Genomic DNA, 21,139 nt, shown 5'->3' with positions numbered 1-21,139 from the left:
GCAACTCAGGTTGTTGTAGTAGTCCAGACGGCTTCTGGTACTCGATCTTGACTCTGGCACAAGTCAAGTATTTACTGACGTACTTTGCGATGATTACTTTCATGTTTGGCCACTGATGTGTGTAAAATGCAACATATAAATTACATCAAATGAGTCATAAAACTAACTCTTTTTAGTACTAATATTGGAAAAAGCATGTTTCTTTCTTCCTTTTGAATTTGCAGGACCAAACGAGCTTAAAAGAACAAAAGGAGCAAATAAGCAGCCAAAACCAGCATAAATAAAAAAAGAAGGAATAAACGTGACATTCTCGACCCCTTGGTAGCATCTCCCAAAGCAAAAACAATGCAACAGAGCCTAGCCACGGGGCCGTACCCAGCTGGGCATGGGGCGTGGTCAGGAGCCTGCAGAAAAGACAAACCTGTAGAAGCTTCTACGCCCAACACGGGGGCGTGCCCAGCTCATCACGGGGCGTTGTCAACGCAAAGATACGCAGAATCTTGATAGTACAACAAAGAGTTGACCGCGGGGCCGTGCCTAGGAGACACAGGGTTATGTGGGGCCCTCTACTGACACTTGCAATTAATGAAGGAAGAGAAAAGGATGGCCACGGGCCGTGCCCGCTGGACACGAGGCCATGGCCAGGGCTCTATTCAGGCTATAAATAGGGGTGCTTGGTTCACTTGAAAGGCATCCCTTGGCAAACCACTACTCTCCCACTTTGCCACCACTCCACCACCACTACAACACCAACACCCACCACCATCATCCATCATCCATCTTTAGAGTGTGTAGTAGTCTCGGGATCCAAGATTGATTGTAAGGGTTCCTGTCAATCAAAGGCCATGTCTAGTTAAACCTCTTACATCACTTGGTGAAGACAAGTCTTGTATGTATTACTTTTGATTTTTAATCTTTCGGCACTTTTTATTTGGGTTTGTATTAATGACTTTAATAACTAGTTTCTTATGTTGAAGGTGAATTTTCTTTATCATTTTCTCGTGGTGTCTTGGGATTGTATCCTTGCTGACTCAAATCACTTAGCCGAGGGTAACGTCACATTCAAAAGAGGGGCCTACCACTTTTTGCATTAATAACTTACTTAATTATCTTTCAATATTCCGACCCTTTGGGATTGTATCCTTGCTGACTCAAACCATTGGGTTGCGGGTAACGTCACCTTCAAAAGAGGGTCATACTACTATAATTAAGATAATCTCTTAAAAAGTCCGAAAGTGCGAAAATCATCAAAGGATACATTAATGACGAGTTGGATCCAAGTGATTCTATCTTGCCTATCTGTTTTTTTTATTTATCTTTTCATTTTTAGTTTTATTTTCATGTTTCAAAACTTTTCTCAAAAATTTATATTGATTAGACGTTGAGGATAAACCGGTACTAAAAGCTCTTGTGTCCTTGGACGACCTCGGTATCTTACCAACACTATACTACGCTCACGATGGGTGCACTTGCCCAAGCGTGTGTTTAGTGTTAGTATAATATCATGTTTTAAAAATTTAAAACTTGACTAATACGTAAAATGGGCTCAAAATATTAATAAAATCATATCACACCTAACCCACACCACCACCAATACGAGGTCTTAAGGTCATGGTACATTTTTTCGGATCCAGGATGTATCGAGTAGCGAGACTTATGAGCTTCATCCATCACAAGCTCTCGAAGATTCCCATAAAGTGGAACCCAGATATGTTCCATGAAGTAGTAGACGCCATCATCCTTGCGTTCAAGTTGCTTTTCCATGCCACGTAGTGATTCTGCTTGCAAGTTTTCTTCCTTTAGTGCCTTGATTTGAGCGTCACGAATCTGTTCAGGAAGGTTTGAGTGAATGGTAAGCTGGAGCGCGCTCACACGCTTTGGCTTATTGTCCTTACGACTGAGGGCATCGGCTACAACGTTTTCCTTGCCTAGATGATACTTGATAGCGCATTCGTAGTCGTTCAAGAGTTCAACCCATCGACGTTTAATTCCTTTTGATCCAAAATATGCTGGAGACTCTTGTGATCGGTGTAAATCGTACATTTGGTACCGTACAAGTAGTGTCTCCATATCTTGAGTGCGAACACTACGGCTCCCAGTTCCAAGTCGTGGGTAGTGTAGTTCTTTTCGTGAATCTTGAGTTGTCGTGAGGCATAAGCTATAACATTCTTCACTTTCATCAATACACGTCCAAGCCCTTGTATGGATGCGTCACAGTAAACAACGAAGTCGTCGGTGCCGTCAGGTAACGAGAGGATATGTGCACTACACAGTTTTTCCTTCAGTTTCTGGAAAGTAGACTCCTGAGCATCACCCCACTTGTAGGCGACACTTTTCTGAGTTAGAGTTGTAAAGGGTTGCGCGATCTTTGAGAAACCTTCAATGAATCTACGATAATAACCTGCCAAACCAGGAATTAACTGATTTCGGTCGGAGTCTTGGGTACATGCCAATTCTTGATGGAGTCGACCTTAGCTGGATCAACGTGAATCCCAGCTTCACTGACCACGTGTCCGAGGAAATGGACTTCATGAAGCCAAAAGTCACATTTCGAGAACTTGGCCTAGAGCTATTCATTTCGAAGAAGTTCTAGAATAAGATGTAGGTGTTGCTCGTGTTCTTCTTGGCTCTTCGAGTAGATTTGAATGTCATCATGAAAACGATAACGAACTTATCGAGATAGGGTTCGCACACTCGGTTCACAAGATCCAGGAAAATCACAGATGCATTGGTTAACCCGAATGGCATAACTAGAAACTCGTAATTGCCGTAGCGAGTTCTGAATGCTGTTTTAGAGATATCTTCGTCTCGGACTCTCAACTGGTGAGAGCCCAATCTCAGATCGATCTTTGAATAGAAGCTTGACCCTTGCAATTGGTCAAATAGATCATCGATATGAGGGAGTGGATAACGGTTCTTCATAGTTACCTTGTTTAGTTTGCGGTAGTCGATACACATACGAAAAGTGCCATCCTTCTTTTTGAAAGAGAGTACTGGGGCTCCCAGGTTGACGAGCTAGGACGCATAAAACCCTTATTTAACAGTTCCTGGAGTTGCGTAGATAGTTCTTCCAATTCGGCTGGGGCTAAGTGATAAGGTGCACGAGCTATAGGTGCTGCTCCAAGGGTAAGCTCGATTTGAAATTCAACTTGTCAATGAGGTGGAAAACCAGGTAGTTCTTTAGGGAATATTTCGGGATAATCACGAACGATAGGAATATCTTCAATCTTCCTTTCCTCTGCTTGAGTATCGGTAACAAGAGCTAGAATAGCGGTGTGACCTTTTGGTAGACGTTTTTGGGCTTTCAAGAATGAGATGATGCCCGTAACGACACCACTCTTATCACCTTGAATAATGAGAGGCTTGCCGACAGAATGGGAAATGCGGACAATCTTCTCTTGATAGAGTATTTCAACTTGATGTTGGGATAACCAATCCATTCCGATAATAACGTCGAAACTCCCAAGAATAATTGGAAAGAGATTGATAGAAAAAGCTTGCTCAGACAGAACAAGTGTACAATTGTTAATGATGTGAGTAACCTCGATATTTCTACCATTGGCCAATTCGACGACATGCTTAGCGTTCAAAGAAGTTGGCGGAGACTTAAGCTTCTTACTAATACTTAATGATACGTAACTAGCATCGGCTCCAAAATCAAATAGTACGAAAACAAAGAGATCATCGAGTAAGAACTTACCCGTTACCACGTTAGGGTCGTTCCTTGCTTCTCCTGCGCCAATCACAAATACACGTCCCCTTGCGCCGTTGTCACCATTGTTGCCATTCCTGTTGTTGTTTCCCCCGCCTTGATAGTTTCTTCTAACCTTTATATCTTAACTCATCACAACATGCTTGTTTCTTCAGTATTCCATAACTATGAGTGCTACACTCAGTAATTATCACAATATCCATCACCAATACAAATCAAATAGTTAGATAAAGAAATTGATACGTTTTCTCAAAGGAATTCATGAATGTGATATGTGACCAAATCAGAAACAAATAATTAGCATCCGAAATTAGCATATGGTATTTTGGGAGTGTGACAAGACATCTCATCGGTTCTCTTGGTTTGCTGTTGTCACACCCCGACAGCAAACCAAGAGAATCGATGAGATACATAGGTTTTGTTGATGAAGAATTCATGACTTGTAAGTTAAAAGAAGTGTTTAACAAAAAGCAGTCATGAACCTTATAAAGATGTTTTCTTTTATAAAATCATATGAAAATCAAATGATATAAAAGAAAGATGTATGGTTAAGTGAATAAGCAAGTAAAAATGAATTTGTATAAAATGTGTCATTTGTAAAACAATGTCTTGTGAAAATATGTTATTTGTATAAAATGTGTCATGTCTTTGTCTTTGTCAAAGTGGTTTAGATAACGCCATGATATGTAATATCATAAAAGCACTTATATATAGGAAGTACCAGCAGCGTATCCACCATGCTTTTATCATATTACACACACCTCGTTATTTAAATCACTTAGTAAATAACCCCAAAAATGTCTTGTTAACCAAATGTTAAAGTGTTATATGTAAACAATGTCCAATGTCAAGTGCAAACCATGTCTTGTATAATCAATTGTCTTGTATGGCAAGTAAAAAGTATTTACTCAAACCATATATATGATGCCAATGTATAATCAAATGTCATGTATGGTGAATAAAAAGTATTTACTCAAACCATAGGTATAATGTCATGTATAACCAAATGTCATGTCAAACCAAATGTCATGTACAAAACAATGTATTTGAATAAACCATAGTTTAAATCAAAAGTCATGTTTTGAAAAATCAATACTTTATGGATAAAAACATTTATGCAATAGTGTTTATCGCATACATTCAAGCCTTGAGACTGTCGGATAAACCCTTAACAAGTTAAAGGTTTATCAATTATGTATATCGGATTCTATCAATCCCTACTTCCAAACAAACCTAGGAAGCCGGGAACAGGATTTGTCAATCCTATGGTACCACTACATACTACCGAGCGGCATGATCAATGTTAATGAATGTATTTTTATCCCGTTAAACACACCAAATGTCATACCAAATGTAAGGATGTCATGTAAAAACCATGTACTAAGTATGCTAAGTAAACATACGAAGCAGAAATGTCATGTAAATCAATGTGCCCATATGCTGAGTAAACATATGCAGCAGAAATGTAATGTAAATCAATGTGCCCCTATGCTGCTGAGTAAAGATATGCAGCAAAAGTGTTTATGAAATCAATGTGCTAGCATGCTCAGTCAACATACATAGCAAAGCATAATGGAAATCATGTACTATATGTGTACTAGATGAACATAACAAGTATATGTGACATCTGTGTCACTTCAACCATCAAAAAATGCCAAACCAATGAAATATTGTATTTCATACTTGGGATTTGTAAAAATATGTGTATCGTTTGCACATATCAATTCTTGTCCGATTTCAAGCTCTAAATCGCTTTCTGGAAGGTTATACGCGCACTGATGCGTAAATATAACCAGTTTAATGCAACAAACACTCCTGAATAGTGAAATAGGCTCAACATACCTTTAATAACCTCCACATAACTTAGAAATAAGTTTTGGATGGTTTGGTGTGTTGAAATCAAGTTTGTTCGATCGCAGGGACTAATTGTGTCAAACTGCGAAACTATACCGATTCGTATAGTAACGAACATTCTGGAACTTGATCATAAGTTAAACATGCCCTAAATATCCTTGTTATAGCTTAGAAATAGGCTTAGAGGTGTTTGGTGCGCAGAAATAAACTTTCTTCATCAATAGGGACTAGAAGCGTCAAAAAGTGCACAAGTTTGCATTTTCGCGCATATCTTACGTTATGAATATATCCGGACATCCAAAAATTTATGTAAGCATTAAAATATTTTATTTTAGTGTTTGGCATGATAAAATTTCATTCGTCGCTTAATAAGGATCGTTTTTCGCGCTTATGCGAATTCCGTCATAATTAACCGAACATCGCGATCGTACGACCAAACGAACCGACATCCGGCATATTTTTGAGCATGTTTCATGTCCACAATGTTTAAGCATCATTTTAGGGCCTTAAAGTTGGCTTAACAGGCCTTAAACATGTCGGAAATAGCTTTAAATACCAACAGGGACTGAAACTGTCATTTTTCAAAGTTGTTGCTGAACTGTGTTTCCCAGGCGGCCCGTGTAAGGCCTTGCACATGTTTACGCGGGGCGCGAGAGCCTCCCAGATATGAAGAATTGTTGCAAACAGCTGTTTACAGCTGTTATACCTGAATAAACCACTTGCAAATGGTTTTTGGAAAACAATGGACTGAATCTAGGGGCTCTAATGGTTTTGTAAAAACAATGGGCCCATGTGTACGGCCTAGATCAAAGCACGTTTCTCGATGAACGATCCTAATGGTTGTGCCATGCCTATATAAACCCAACCCATTTCATTCATTTCCTCACATTTGATCTGATTCAAGCTCTCTAAGTGGAAGTATACGCTTCCTACCTGAGAGAGAATCAGGATCAAATCTTGCGGGGACCTTCTGTAAGTATTCTTTCGTGTTTTTCGTTTGTTTTAGCGTTAAAGTCAAACTGCGTTTGACTTTCTGCATTAACCAGTTTATGGTCAATGCGAAGTTCGTTTGAACTTCATAACGTGAGCGTAATCATGATGGTTATAGTCCCTAGTGACTATACCTACTGATTACCACGTTATCTAGGCTCAGTGACGAGTCGTAGTTTCGGCCAAAATGCGTTTTCTCGCGTATTTTGTAGCCAAACTACTCTAGGGTATTAAAACCGTTTGTTTTAATACCAAACCTGTTTTCTAACTTTGTTAAACATGTTTCGACATGTTTAGCTCGTCACTTTTAGTTTAGTGCTTGTGTAGGGTCGTAAGTCAAGCGGACTAAACTCCCGCTTAGACTTTCAAACATGACCCGTTTGGTCGATCATTAGGATCCGACCAAACATGTTTAGTGACCATAGTTTCATAGGGAATAACCTTCCGAGGTTATACCTTATGGTCACCTAGTTTAAGTAGTTGTATGATAGGTAGTTTATATGCCTTAGGTAAATTACCAAAATACCCTTTTTATGCATATTTGATATTTAAGCATATGTAACCCAAACTTTTGTCACTTAACTGATTATGCAACAATATTAAACATGTTAAGGCATATCGTGCTTGTCATAGGGCTAGTTAGGCGGTCCAAACGCGTTTTACGCGAATGCGCGTTAAAGTAGCATAAGCTACCTAAACGGGTCGTAACAGATCAAAAGCACTTAGGATATGTTTCGTTTTAGTATGTAGGCTTTGTCAAACCATATTACATAAGTTCCCACACTTATTTGGTTTACGAACCCTCGTACTACCCGATCCTCCGATAGGTCCGTTTATTAATGTAGATACCTATATTAGGTGCCGTTTGAATCCGTGATCTTCTAGCTTGCTTGGTGGATATCTAAAGTCTACTGAGCAATCTCAAGTGAGTACATAGTCCCTGCTTTTACTGTTTTCAACTGTTTTGGGGTGAAACATGTGTACCTATTTGTTATGTTCTTGTTTTCAAAAGTATAATTGATTATACATACTGGTACTTATCTTTATTCAAACTGAATGATTATTTATGGTTTTAACTCTAGTTTTTCTTCAAAGATTATAAAATTAATGTTTGGAATAGTACTTATCTTTGTTCACCAGACCGGTTGGTAGTATGATATAGCGCTATAGGATTTGACACCCCATTCCTGTTGTCATGGAATGTCTGAAACCAATTTGTTGCTCCATCCAAATAGGGATTGCCTTTGTGGTATTTCTATAGTCTCAAAGGTGTATTTTGATGCACTAGGTCTGAATGAATTCTTAAATCACATTATTTTTGTATATTAAGTTATACTCCCAAAAGTATAGTTTTACATGCTCTCATATGTGGTATTGTACAAAACCAACATATATTTTGTTAATCGTTAAAACATAGTGTGATATGTTTTTCTCAAAATCCAAAGCATAGTTTAATATGTTGTTTATAAATCCAAAGTATACTTTTGATATACTACTGAAAATTTATTTATTTTAACAACTAAAGTATATTTAATATACTATTTGTCTAACGATTGGGTTTTGATTAGTGTTTAGATAATGGGACGGGTGTAATGTGATGAAAACATGGTAGATACACCGCTGGTACTTCTTATATATAAGTGTTTTTATCACATTACATACCGTAGCGTTATTTAGTACACTTGGGTTAACGATTTTGAAACTAAAATATATTTTAATATATTACTTATACGACTTTCTTAAAACCAATGTATATTTTTATATATACTATGAATCTTTTTATCAAAATATTGCTTTTAAAACAATATATTTTATACAAACTTATTCTACTTACTTATTTAATTTCCTATGTATTATTATTTTATATCATCTGATTTCTTATAAATGGTTTATAAAAGAAAACCTTTTTCAAAGATCATGACTACTTTTCTTAAACATTCTTTTTCTTTAAACTTATAAGTGATCAATCCTAAAATCAATAAAACCTATGTATCTCACAGGCATTTTTATGCTGATGTACCTATTTTTACACATGTTTCAGGTGCTGCTTTGTGATGATTGTTGATACATGCTACACTTAGGATGGGCTCGTGCCTTAGCGACTTTAAAACTTGAAAGATAATAGTTGTACTTTTTTGATTGTATTAAAACAATGAGTTCATTTTTTCAATAAAACAAAATCATTTATTCCATGGTTGTGAAACAATGATCCTGTTACAACACTCTCCGACGTTTCCGCCACGTTTTGTTGTTTTACGTGGTCGGGGGTTGTGACAGAAAAGTTGGTATCAGAGCCAATGGTTATAGGGAATTAGGTTATTAGTAATTCTTTGACCTCGACTATAACCTTCCTAGGACCCTAACACAAGTTATCTTCTGTTTAGTTTTAAAACAATACCGTCACTTATTCTTAGGTGACAACCACAATAAGAACACAAATTGCGTTTCCATCTTGAAAACTAATCATCTGTTCTAGGATGATTTATTATAAGGTTTTGAACCCTTTAAGTTTTCAAAATCTCATCAAAGTTTGGTCTAAATAATGTGAACACGTGCAAACTGGAAGGGTGGGTGCTTGTACCCTGAGTTTTCTGTCTAAGGCTAGAGTGTTCGTACAAATCCGCAGTATCGGACCAGTCACTCTTACCTGGGAACTCTTGGGGTGAGTGTCCACTTATAGGCGAGCATGTCTTCGCGATACATTATTTTTGACCCATTTACTTTGATTAATCACCATGTGTTGTTTGTTGCTTTGTAGTAACAAACAAATGACCACCATCTTTGCTTTCATCAATTTTGTCTCATCTCATTAATTTTGTCTAATCCTTTCACTTGGTTTCCTTCCTATTTCCCCTTTTAGAATGCCTCCTCGACGCGAAAATCCGCTCTCAAATGCCGAAATGGCACATATTATGGCACAACATATGGCTGATGTGCTCCCAGATGTTATTGCTCAAGTAAACCAAGCCAGCAATAACCAGAATGCTCCCCGCAATTTCAAAAGCTTCAATTCAGCTAACCCACTCAAGTTTAGTGGTTCTGAAGAAGCAACTGGGCTCCTACAGTGGTTCGATTGCATTGAGAGTACATTTCGTCACGTTCAGTGTTCTGAAAATCGGAAGGTCGAATTTGCATCCAGTGTGTTTTAGAAGCGGGCTCTCACATGGTGGAACGGAATTATGAGGGACCGTGGTGCTGAGGTCGCATTAGTACAAACTTGGGCTGAGCTTAGGGCTCTTATGATGAGGGAGTTTTGTCATCATCATGAATTGAGGGCATTAGAAAGGGAATTTGATGACCTGAAGCAAGACAGCGGTGAGCATCGTGCCTATACTGACCGCTATGAGGAATTGAGCCTGCTATGTCCTGCTATGGTTACACCTGTGGATAAGGCGATTGAGAAATATATTGATGGTCTTCCTGACCTAGTTCAGGATATTGTTACTGGCAGCAACCCTACTACTGTCAGACAAGCCATTGAATTGTCTGCCACCTTAACTGAATCCCACATCAGGAAGAAAAAGCTTTTTCGAAAAGGCGACCCGAGACCATCTGACAAGACTGCTCAAGCTGAGCCAAAGGAAAAGCAGGTTGAAGGATTCAAGAAGAAGAAGCGTAAGGCTTCTCAAAACTGTGCCATCACTGCTCAAGAGAAACAGGTTGCACCAAACCAGCCAGCACAACCTCGCAAAAGGAAAAATTATGTTGGTACCGCACCTTTGTGCAATAAATGCAACCGTCATCATCTAGAGCAAGAGAAATGCCACAAATGTACCCACTGTGGGCGGTTGGGACATTTGATCAATGTTTGCCGTTATGCAAATCAAGCTGCTGCAAACCCTGCTGCTGTTCAAGCACGGTTCCCACCAGGGTCATGTTATAACTATGGTGACCTTACTTACTACAGAAACAATTGCCCAAGACTTGTTAACATACCTCCAGCTCGTGGACGGGCGTTTAACATCAACGAGGCAAACGTGAACAATGACGCAGCAGTGAACATTAGTGTTTTGTTATTTCCTCTGGTTGTTATCTTTTGACATTTAAAGACAAGTCAGTTGTTATATAAATAAAAATTTGTCGTTTTTATTTTTGCAAAACTGATGCGATTGTGTGAATGTTTGATACGATCTTATGATAAAAACACAAAGACAAACTAGTCATGTGGTTCTGTCATTATTATGATCACTTGTGACTCCCCAAGAACCTTAAACGCTCGTTTCTTTTAAGAAACAAAGCCAAACTCCTGTTGAAGATCCTTCTATCTCCATAGATAGATTCTTAAAATGGTTAAAGTGCCAAATGAAATCCATGGATTGGATTCCAGGGGTGCTTTAATTATCCGTGCCCAAAGATAACAAATTAAAGATCAAGTTAACTAATTATGTGATTATGTGCATATATGTTTTCTTATATGTTTTTTATATGATCCATCCAAATCCTCGAAGAATCTTCCATATCTCATATGAGGGATTCATAGTAGGATATCCAAAGGTACTATCTTAAATCCTTAATGGACTTCTACGTTGTAGTAAAATCCCTTGGGTTTTAAAGTACTATTCTATAATTGGACCCCTTGAGTGGTCTAGTAAAAGAGATTGATTTGAAAATCTGGTTAAGAATATCATGTGATGATATAATTGAAAAGATCCCTTAAGTGGTCTATTTAAGAAGATCGTGCGACGGTCTAGTTAAAAAGATCATGTGTTGGTCTAGTTAAAAAAGTGTTGGTGCAGTTGTCTGTCGACTACATCTTAGTTCGAGTCTTAGGTTAGGGCTGATTGTATCATGCACGGAAATCGAGAAATCATGTTTTAGACATGGTTCCGCTTATGTGTCATAGGGTAGTTTCGCTTGTGTGTCATTGGGATGGTTCCGCTTATAAGGTAATGATGTAGTTCCGCTTATACGTACATGTACGTATAAGCGAAACCTACTTGCCTATATATAGGGTCATTCAAGCGGAACTATGCAGCTGTAGCAGTTGTGTTGTGTAACGGCGAAGCCCTGCCGAATCGTCTCCAGAGCTTGTAAATTGTTAATAAGTGCAATAAACAGAGACAAATTAGTGAAATCAAGCTAAACAAAGACTGAATCAATGAATTCCGCCTCTGATTCAGTCTGAGCACTCTTCTGATCGACTCGTCAGGTCGTCTAACGATCCTACAAAAAGATCGTTCGTTGATCTAGTTAAAAAGACCCTTTGGTGGTCTTGTCAAATCGCTTCATGTTTATTCAATTGATTTTTCCTATACGCATTATGAAGTGAATTGTGCGGACTGTGCAAGGAATTACGTAATTATGGAGGCCTACATAATTATGGAATTTAGTGCACAGAAACCACAGGAAGTTTTGTCATGTGTTAAGACCTAAAATAACAAGAGTAATGATACGGGAGAAGTCTTGGACTTGACCGATGTCATTTTATCTTACACTCCCCAATTCTGATTTCATGCACACACACAAGTTTCCTATGATAAGTCTTCATGAGAAACGTTCTTCCGTCCATAGTTCGAAACTCCATGTTTTGTTACTACAAGGACTTCACTTTGAGGGTTGACAATTTCGCTAAAAATCCTAACATGGCTCAGAGTTTTACTTAGGGTTCAATGGATTTATTTGAAAGCGAAACCGTCACAACTGTCTTCACAAGTTTCCTCTAAAATTAAAACCGTTTGTTTTAATACCAAACCTGTTTTCTAACTTTGTTAAACATGTTTCGACATGTTTAGCTCGTCACTTTTAGTTTAGTGCTTGTGTAGGGTCGTAAGTCAAGCGGACTAAACACCCGCTTAGACTTTCGAACATGACCCGTTTGGTCGATCATTAGGATCCGACCAAACATGTTTAGTGACCATAGTTGCATAGGGAATAACCTTCCGAGGTTATACCTTATGGTCACCTAGTTTAAGTAGTTATATGATAGGTAGTTTATATGCCTTAGGTAAATTACCAAAATACCCTTTTTATGCATAATTGATATTTAAGCATATGTAACCCAAACTTTTGTGACTTAGCTGATTATGCAACAATATTAAACATGTTAAGGCATATCTTGCTTGTCATAGGGCTAGTTAGGCGGTCCAAACGCGTTTTACGCGAACGACGCGTTAAAGTAGCATAAGCTACCTAAACGGGTTGTAACGGATCAAAAGCACTTAGGATAGGTTTCGTTTTAGTATGTAGGCTTTGTCAAACCATATTACATAAGTTTCCACACTTATTTGGTTTACGAACCCTCGTACTACCAGATCCTCCGATAGGTCCGTTTATTAATGTAGATACCTATATTAGGTGCCGTTTGAATCCGTGATCTTCTAGCTTGCTTGGTGGATATCTAAAGTCTATTGAGCAATCTCAAGTGAGTACATAGTCCCCTCTTTTACTGTTTTCAACTGTTTTGGGGTGAAACATGTGTACCTATTTGTTATGTTCTTGTTTTTCAAAAGTATAATTGATTATACATACTAGTACTTATCTTTATACAAACTGAATGATTATTTATGGTTTAAACTCTAGTTTTTCTTCAAAGATTATAAAATTAATGTTTGGAATAGTACTTATCTTTGTTCACCAGACCGGTTGGTAGTATGATATAGCGCTATAGGATTTGACAACCCATTCCTGTTGTCATGGAATGTCTGAAACCAATTTGTTGCTCCATCCAAATAGGGATTGCCTTTGTGGTATTTCTATAGTCTCAAAGGTGTATTTTCATGCACTAGGTCTGAATGAATTCTTAAATCACATTATTTTTGTATATTAAGTTATACTCCTAAAAGTATAGTTTGATATGCTCTCATATGTGGTATTGTACAAAACCAACATATATTTTGTTAAATAGTTTGATATGTTATTCTCAAAATCCAAAGCATAGTTTAATATGTTGTTTATAAATCCAAAATATACTTTTGATATACTACTGAAAATTTATTTATTTTAACAACTAAAGTTTATTTAATATACTATTTGTCTAACGATTGGGTTTTGGTTAGTGTTGAGATAACGGGACGGGTGTAATGTGATGAAAACATGGTAGATACGCCGCTGGTACTTCTTATATATAAGTGTTTTTATCACATTACATACCGTAGCGTTATTTAGTACACTTGGGTTTAACCATTTTTAAATTGAAATATATTTTAATATATTACTTATACGACTTTCTTAAAACCAAAGTATATTTTTATATATACTATGAATATTTTTATCAAAATATTGTTTTTCAAACAATATATTTTATACAAACTTATTCTACTTACTTATTTAATTTCCTATGTATTATTATTTTATATCATCTGATTTCTTATAAATGGTTTATAAAAGAAAACCTTTTTTCAAAGATCATGACTACTTTTCTTAAACATTCTTTTTCTTTAAACTTATAAGTCATGAATCCTAAAATCAATAAATCCTATCTATCTCACAGGCATTTTTATACTGACATACCTATTTTTACACATGTTTCAGGTGCTTCTTTGTGATGATTGTTGATACATGCTACACTTAGGATGGACTCGTGCCTTAGCGACTTTAAAACTTGAAAGATAATAGTTGTACTTATTTGATTGTATTAAAACAATGAGTTCATTTATTCAATAAAACAAAATAATTTATTCCATGGTTGTGAAACAATGATTCTGTTACAACACTACCCGACGTTTCCGCACGTTTTGTTGTTTTACGTGGTCGGGGTGTGACAGTATATGTCATGAAAAGCATGAAAAACACAAAAGTAACAACTAGGCACATGTGTATCACCCCAAAATATTTGAAATCGGTAAAAGAGAGGACTATGTACTCACTTGAGATTTCTTATTAGTCTTGGAATTAAGACCAAATAAAGCTCGTAGGATCACGGAATCAAACGACACCTAATATAGGTAACTCTATTAATAATCGAGGCCTAAATCGGAAGATCAGATAGAATGAGGTCTCGTAAACTAAATGAGTATTGGAACTCATACAATATGGTTTAACAAAGCCTGCATTCTAAATTGGTACCTATCCTAAGTTCTTATGAGCCGTTACTACTCATTAAGGTAGTTTACGCTACTTTAACGTGTCGTTCGTGCAAAAGCGCGTTCAGATGGTCTAACTAGCCCTATGATAAGTATTATATGCCCTACTATGTTTAATAATGTTGCATAATCAGTTTAAATGTCAAAATTTAGGTTACATATGCTTAAAATCAAATTATACGCAAAAGGGCACTTTGGTCATTTTCCTAAGGCATATAAACTACCTATCATACAACTAACTAAACGGAGTGACCATAAGGTATAACCTCGGAAGGTTATTCCCTATACAACTATGCTCACAAAATATGTTTGGTCGGATCATAATGATCGTCCAAACGGGGCGGATTCGAAAGTCTAAGCGGTTGTTAAGACCGCTTGACTTACGACCCTAAAGAAGCACTAAACTAGTAGTGACGAGTTAACATGTTAAAACATGTTTAACTAAGTTGGAAAATTGATTTGATATAGTGTTTTGATACCCGAAAATAGTTTCGTCGCAAAATGCATATAAACGTGCATTTTGACCGAAACTTTGACTCGCCACTTCGACTAGTTAACGTGGTAATCACTAGGTGTAATCGCTAGCGATTATAACCATCGTGATTACGATCACGTTGCAAAGTTCAATTGAACTTTGACTTGACCAATTATAGTCAGAACCGAAAGTCAAACAGAAAGTCAACTGTTTGACTCTTAGCTCAAAATAAGCTAAAAGAAATGAAATAGACTAGGAGTGAGCACTTACTTGTGTTGTAGAACATTCAAGAGCTCAAGAATACTCAGTTAGGAAGCCTCCAACAATGTGTTAGCCTCCAAGTAGAGCAAGAGAGAAAGAAGAAGGAAATGAGCAAGTTGAAATGAATGATTTTGGTTGCTATTTATAGTTGAAGATGGATCATAGGATCATGCCAAGTGTTAGGAGGTGTTGTAGGATTAAAACAAGTGTTTAGTGAGGTGTTGCAACCAGAATAAGTGTGGCAAATTCGAGTTCTTGGTGTCCAAGAAAATGAACAAGAAGCTGCCAGCTATCTGCTGACTCTGATGGTCTCTCGCGCCCCGTGAGAGACTAGACCATTTCTCTCGCGCCCCGCCTGAGGCCAAAATATCAGAAGTGTCAGAAATGTCAGAAATGGTCCCTGCAGCCTCTAAACTTGTTTTTCGACGCGTTTAACCCCCGTTAATGCATTTTCAAGGCTCTATAAGGATGTTAAAGCATAGGAGACTTGAAATATGCTTGGAAATATCTCGGATGTCGGTTCGTTTGGTCGTATGGTCGCGTTATTCGGTAAATTACGACGAAACTCGAACGGACGCGAAAAACGATCCAAATTAAGCGATGAATGGTATTTTTGAATTCCCATCACTAAAATAAAATACTTTAATGATTACAAAATGCAAACTTTCGCAGTTTTTGACTTCTGGATATGGTCAGAACGCAAGATATGCACGTAAATGCAAACTTTCACAGTTTTTGACGCTTTTAGTCCCTATGATCAAATAAGCGCATTTTCGCATACCGAACCCTTCAAAACTTATTTCTAAGCTATGTTAAGGGTATTTAGGGTATGTTTAGCTTATGATCATGTTCCGAAGTGTACGTTGCTATACGAATCGGCAGACTTTTGCAGTTTATCACAAATAGTCCCTGTAATCGAATAAACTTTTTTTTGCCATACCAAACCCTTCAAAACTTATTTCAAAGTTATGTAAATGTTATTTAAGGTATGTTAAGCTTATGTTACTATTCTGGAGTGTATGTTGCATTAAACTGATTACGTTTACGCATCAGTTTGCGTATAACTTTCCAGAAAGCGTTTACGAGTTTGAAATCGAACAAAATCAAAATGTGCAAAACTGTCAAACATAAATAAACAAATATTGGGATCAAAACACATTATTTTATTGATAATTGAACTTGTTTAGAGTTATACAATGATTACACAAACACAGATGTCACAGCTGCACACTCTACTAACAAACCGAAGAACACGAAGAAGAACAAAATAAACCTAACTATTACAAGGGTTTCTTGTGTTGTAAATCGAATCAAAACCGCAAAACACACAAGGATTTTAAGATCAACTAGATCACGAGTCTTTCTTCTTTATTACTATTAAACTAAAACAAAACAACCAAAGAATTACATAGCTTAACATATTTATTTATACTAAAATAATTACTTGCTAAACAAGTTATCCTAAACCAATACCATCTCTAATACCTAATTAACCAATAAATAAAACAACAAGATAAAACTATTAATTCAAACTAATAATTATCTCTAAACAACAAACTACTATTTATTATTTACTTCTTTTTATCCGCTCACCCATTTTTATCTTTCATTCCCCTTTATCTTATCACACAATTTTATCCTGAACCATTAGGATTAACCCTACGAACTTGTGGTTGTATGTGTTTTTGGTTTTTTTTTTTGTTTTGATTCAATATTGTTATATTTTTTTGGGTTATTTGAAACCTTTGTTATAGTTAGGTTTATTTTCTTGTATAATTAGTTTGACGAGACAAGATATTGAAGACCAAGATGGAGATAAACCAGATGTGAAGATTAAGATCTTTGACTAAGTGAGAGCTGACAAGATAATGGTTTATTTTGTGTCCCTTAGATCGGTTCGATTTACTTTTGTTGGCTCAAATGAAGCCGAACAAAATAATGAGTGCCTCGGTTTATTTATATTGTTTTGTTTTGTGATTGTTTGCATTGTTTAGTGTAAATATCAATAACCGACAAAATTATAAATTTTAACACAATAACAATTAAAAGATGTTTTTATTTAAGTTGGAAAGGTAAATTTAATAAAATGAGTTTTATTAAAAGATAAAACAAGTTTAGTTTTTTCAATTAAATTTATTGATTTCAAAATACCACAAATAAATAAGAGTTTATTAATTTAAAATCAAGGTCATGATAGACGACCAACGTGGTTTAAAATAGCGTATTTAAAATTGAATTGAGTCGAGAGTTGAATGGTGTTTCAAACTTATAACTAACAAACATAAAATTGGATTTTACTAGAGTTGCGCAAGTTGCCTTATGCAACAAGTCTTCTAAAATATTACCTGTCACGGTAATTTTTAAATATTAAAGAATATCCCAAATTAAAATCGATATTTCCGCGCCATCCTAAATAGGTGACACTAGAACCGATTTATCTGAACCCCCTTTGTTAGAGATTACCATCATCGTGCCTACCATTACGGTGAGTGGTGGGACCCTAATTCCTGAGTAGCTAAGGCCGATTCCATAGTTACAAATTGAGAGGCGAAAATCACTTATAAGGAGTTTTAAGTGGGCGTAGTTAGGGATATATATACCAATGCCTGACAACACTCGGTATCAATGGTACCCCCACACCTTGAAAGGAATTTCGAGCGGGCATAGTTGGGGTTATATATACATGCATGCACCTTACACTTAATTATGACAAGGCACCCGTCATTGATGTTACCCACATCTTATGGCCTCGCATATTCTTCCCCTTTTTAATTTTTAATACACAGCATACCTTCCTGAGGACCATCGGTAGTTGCACATTAATACAACATAAAGACATTTATAAGCATGTATACTAGCCCAAAAGATGTAAAAAGGGCATTAGAACTCACCTAGTCAAGAAAGCTTGTTTCACTACAGCTTGATTACTCGTGCAATGAAAGCAATTCAAAACCCTAATTAAACCAAAGCAATTACAGAGGCAAAAATATATACTAGTGAAATTGATGTCACACGAGTAACCACGCAACTGATTTTGAATTGTTTTAGATGTAACACATGGACTCATAGAATCATTCACATCAAGAAATTTCTATGGTAACAACTATATTTCCATATCTATAGACTTTCATGAACGGTTAGATCCCATACTTGGTGCATCGACATCAACAAAATCATCCTTTTAAATATTTGTCAATGAGCACATATACACAGTTGTATAATTCATCACATTCCACTTCTATCTATAATTCATAATTCGGTGATACCTTAGGAATGAAGGTGGAACAATCAGTCTAAACAATGAATGTTTCTTCAATATCTCCATAACTATGGGTGCTACACTCTGTAATTACCACAATATCCATCACCAATACAAATCAAATAGTTAGATAAAGAAATTGATACGTTTTCTTGAAGGGATTCATGAATGTGATACGTGACAAAATCAGAAACACATAATTAGCATCCGAAATGACCTGAAATTAGTCCGCTAAGAGTTCTAAGGTTTGAAATTTGAACATGTGATTTATTACAGAAAAGAAGTACAATCTCATAAAATTGGCAAAATGCCAAAAAACAAATGAATTTACAGATACAAACGATTAACAAGCGGATAGTTTGTCACACCCTGTCTTTTGCGGAAGCGTGTGTGTGTGACTTGATCAGTTTTCATTGCATTCGATCATAACAAACAACTACATGATTAAATCAAATGATGTCCATCCATTCATAAGTTTCAAAATATTACAAACCACAAGTTGTTCAAGTTTTAAACCATCACAAGTATTTAGTTTAAGTGACAAACCAACATAAGTTTTAAAGTTCCATAAAGGACTTGTTTAACAAAAGTTTAGATTCATGAGGCTTTGCATCCTATATCTCATCAAGGATGAGATATATGAATCAAACCCTCCAAAAGTGGATGACATCGAGACTTGAAACTCAAAAGCTTGAAAGTAACGCTGGAACCAAGATCCATCTATTTCCCTAAAATACATGTAAGTTGAAAACATCAACAAAAGTTGAGCGAGTTCATGCGTTTTAAGTTTATGTGCACCAAATGAATCTCAAAAACATTTGAAAGTTCTAGTGTTGAAAGTAGGTATGTAAAGCGTCTATGAACATGTTGATCATTAATGTTTTGCAAGGACATTAATATATGTGATGACAAAGGAAGCACTCAACCCGAGTAGATGATTTTTAGTGTCCAATCACCTCGACGGGGACACAACAACACTCTAAGTGGTCACCCATGGACCGTGAGTGGGGCTCGCCCATACCCATTAGATCTAACCTTTGCTCCGTGGTCCTTAAAAGGATTAATGGCACTTCAGTCTCAGCCTTTGCTCACATCATCTAATAGTTCATTCCTTAGCTAAATCATACCCAAGTTGACATGTATTTCCCCCCGAAAGTTGTAAATCGAAAAAGTTAAGAGAAAAGGGGGACATGAACTCACGGTTTTGCGTAACTTGCGTTGTAAACTTCACTGGCTTGTTTTGTAGGCCTCGTAACCTATATGTGTACTATGTACGTTAATTACTAGACTTGTAACACACGAGTACAAGTCACCATCTTAAGTTTATGCATTCGTCTTTTGTATGTTCAACATTTGTGAGGGTCGTGCCCTTGTTTGTCGATCTCGCCCGTTTGTCGTGTTATCGTACTTTGAATTCGGTGTCGTCTGCTTATGAATATATATTTTACTCCCTAGAATATATTATGTAAACTTTGATAAACGATAGGTGTTAAAAATAATCTATATTTTTAACTTGTTCCAAACATGATACTTATATTATTTTTCCAAAAATAAGTATAAGTATTTTGTTAAATAATATTTTCAATATTATTTTGTGTAAGTATACTTGTATTTTGAGTATGTTATTTTGTGTTCTTATATTTATGCATAATACTTGTTTATGGGCATTATACCAAGTGTAGGTAGTGTATGTCGATATGTATTAATACGTATAGGAATGCGTATTTTCTTGTATTTTATTAAGTATTTCATACTTAATTTATGTGTAATTTTCCGGAATATTGTTTTTGGATTATTAAAATCACCATTTTTATATGCTTAATATATATATATATATATATATATATATATATATATATATATATATATATATATATATATATATTTTAAGAAAATCTTATAGGAAAATATCTATATTTTGAGTTGGTAAAATATGTATGTATCCATATATCTTAAAAATAATCTATTTTTAAGATCAAAGTTAGAAAATATACATTTTTAGTTTCCACCAAAATAATATATTTTTGAGTTGTTTATGAAAATATATATTTCCTTACACTCCAAAATAATATATTTTCAATTTGACAAAATATGATATATTTTCATAATAATTGTAAAAATACATACTTTGTCGTTTGTTCGGGTTTGAGAGTATGGTTTACCAAATTTGTCAAGATACGAGTTAAATTTCCGGAATATTTATATATTTGTCCAAGGTGTCCATTGTCCGAGTCGTCCAATATATTTATGCAAATATATTTTCTTGTGTTTGTCCATATACCCTTTCATAAGTTATTTTGTATGAGTAATATTGGGTATTTGTCATGTGTTTTATGTGTATTTTATTGGTGATACTCCTTGGGAGTATTTAGTGTATTTTCATCATCCTAATACATTAATACATATAATACACATAATATACACTTAGCACAAAATGTGGTGATCAATGAATACATATATTTTTCCTAAAAATATACATACTTAATATTGATTTTAACTTGAAGAAATTCTTATTTCTTAGCTTGTAATTTGTACAAAAATTAGGAAACCTTGTTAAATATTTTTAA

This window comes from Helianthus annuus, chromosome 1 (genome assembly GCF_002127325.2).
Source record: "Helianthus annuus cultivar XRQ/B chromosome 1, HanXRQr2.0-SUNRISE, whole genome shotgun sequence".
NCBI classification, from domain to species: Eukaryota; Viridiplantae; Streptophyta; class Magnoliopsida; order Asterales; family Asteraceae; genus Helianthus; species Helianthus annuus.
Note: the sequence above shows the minus strand (reverse complement) of the source record.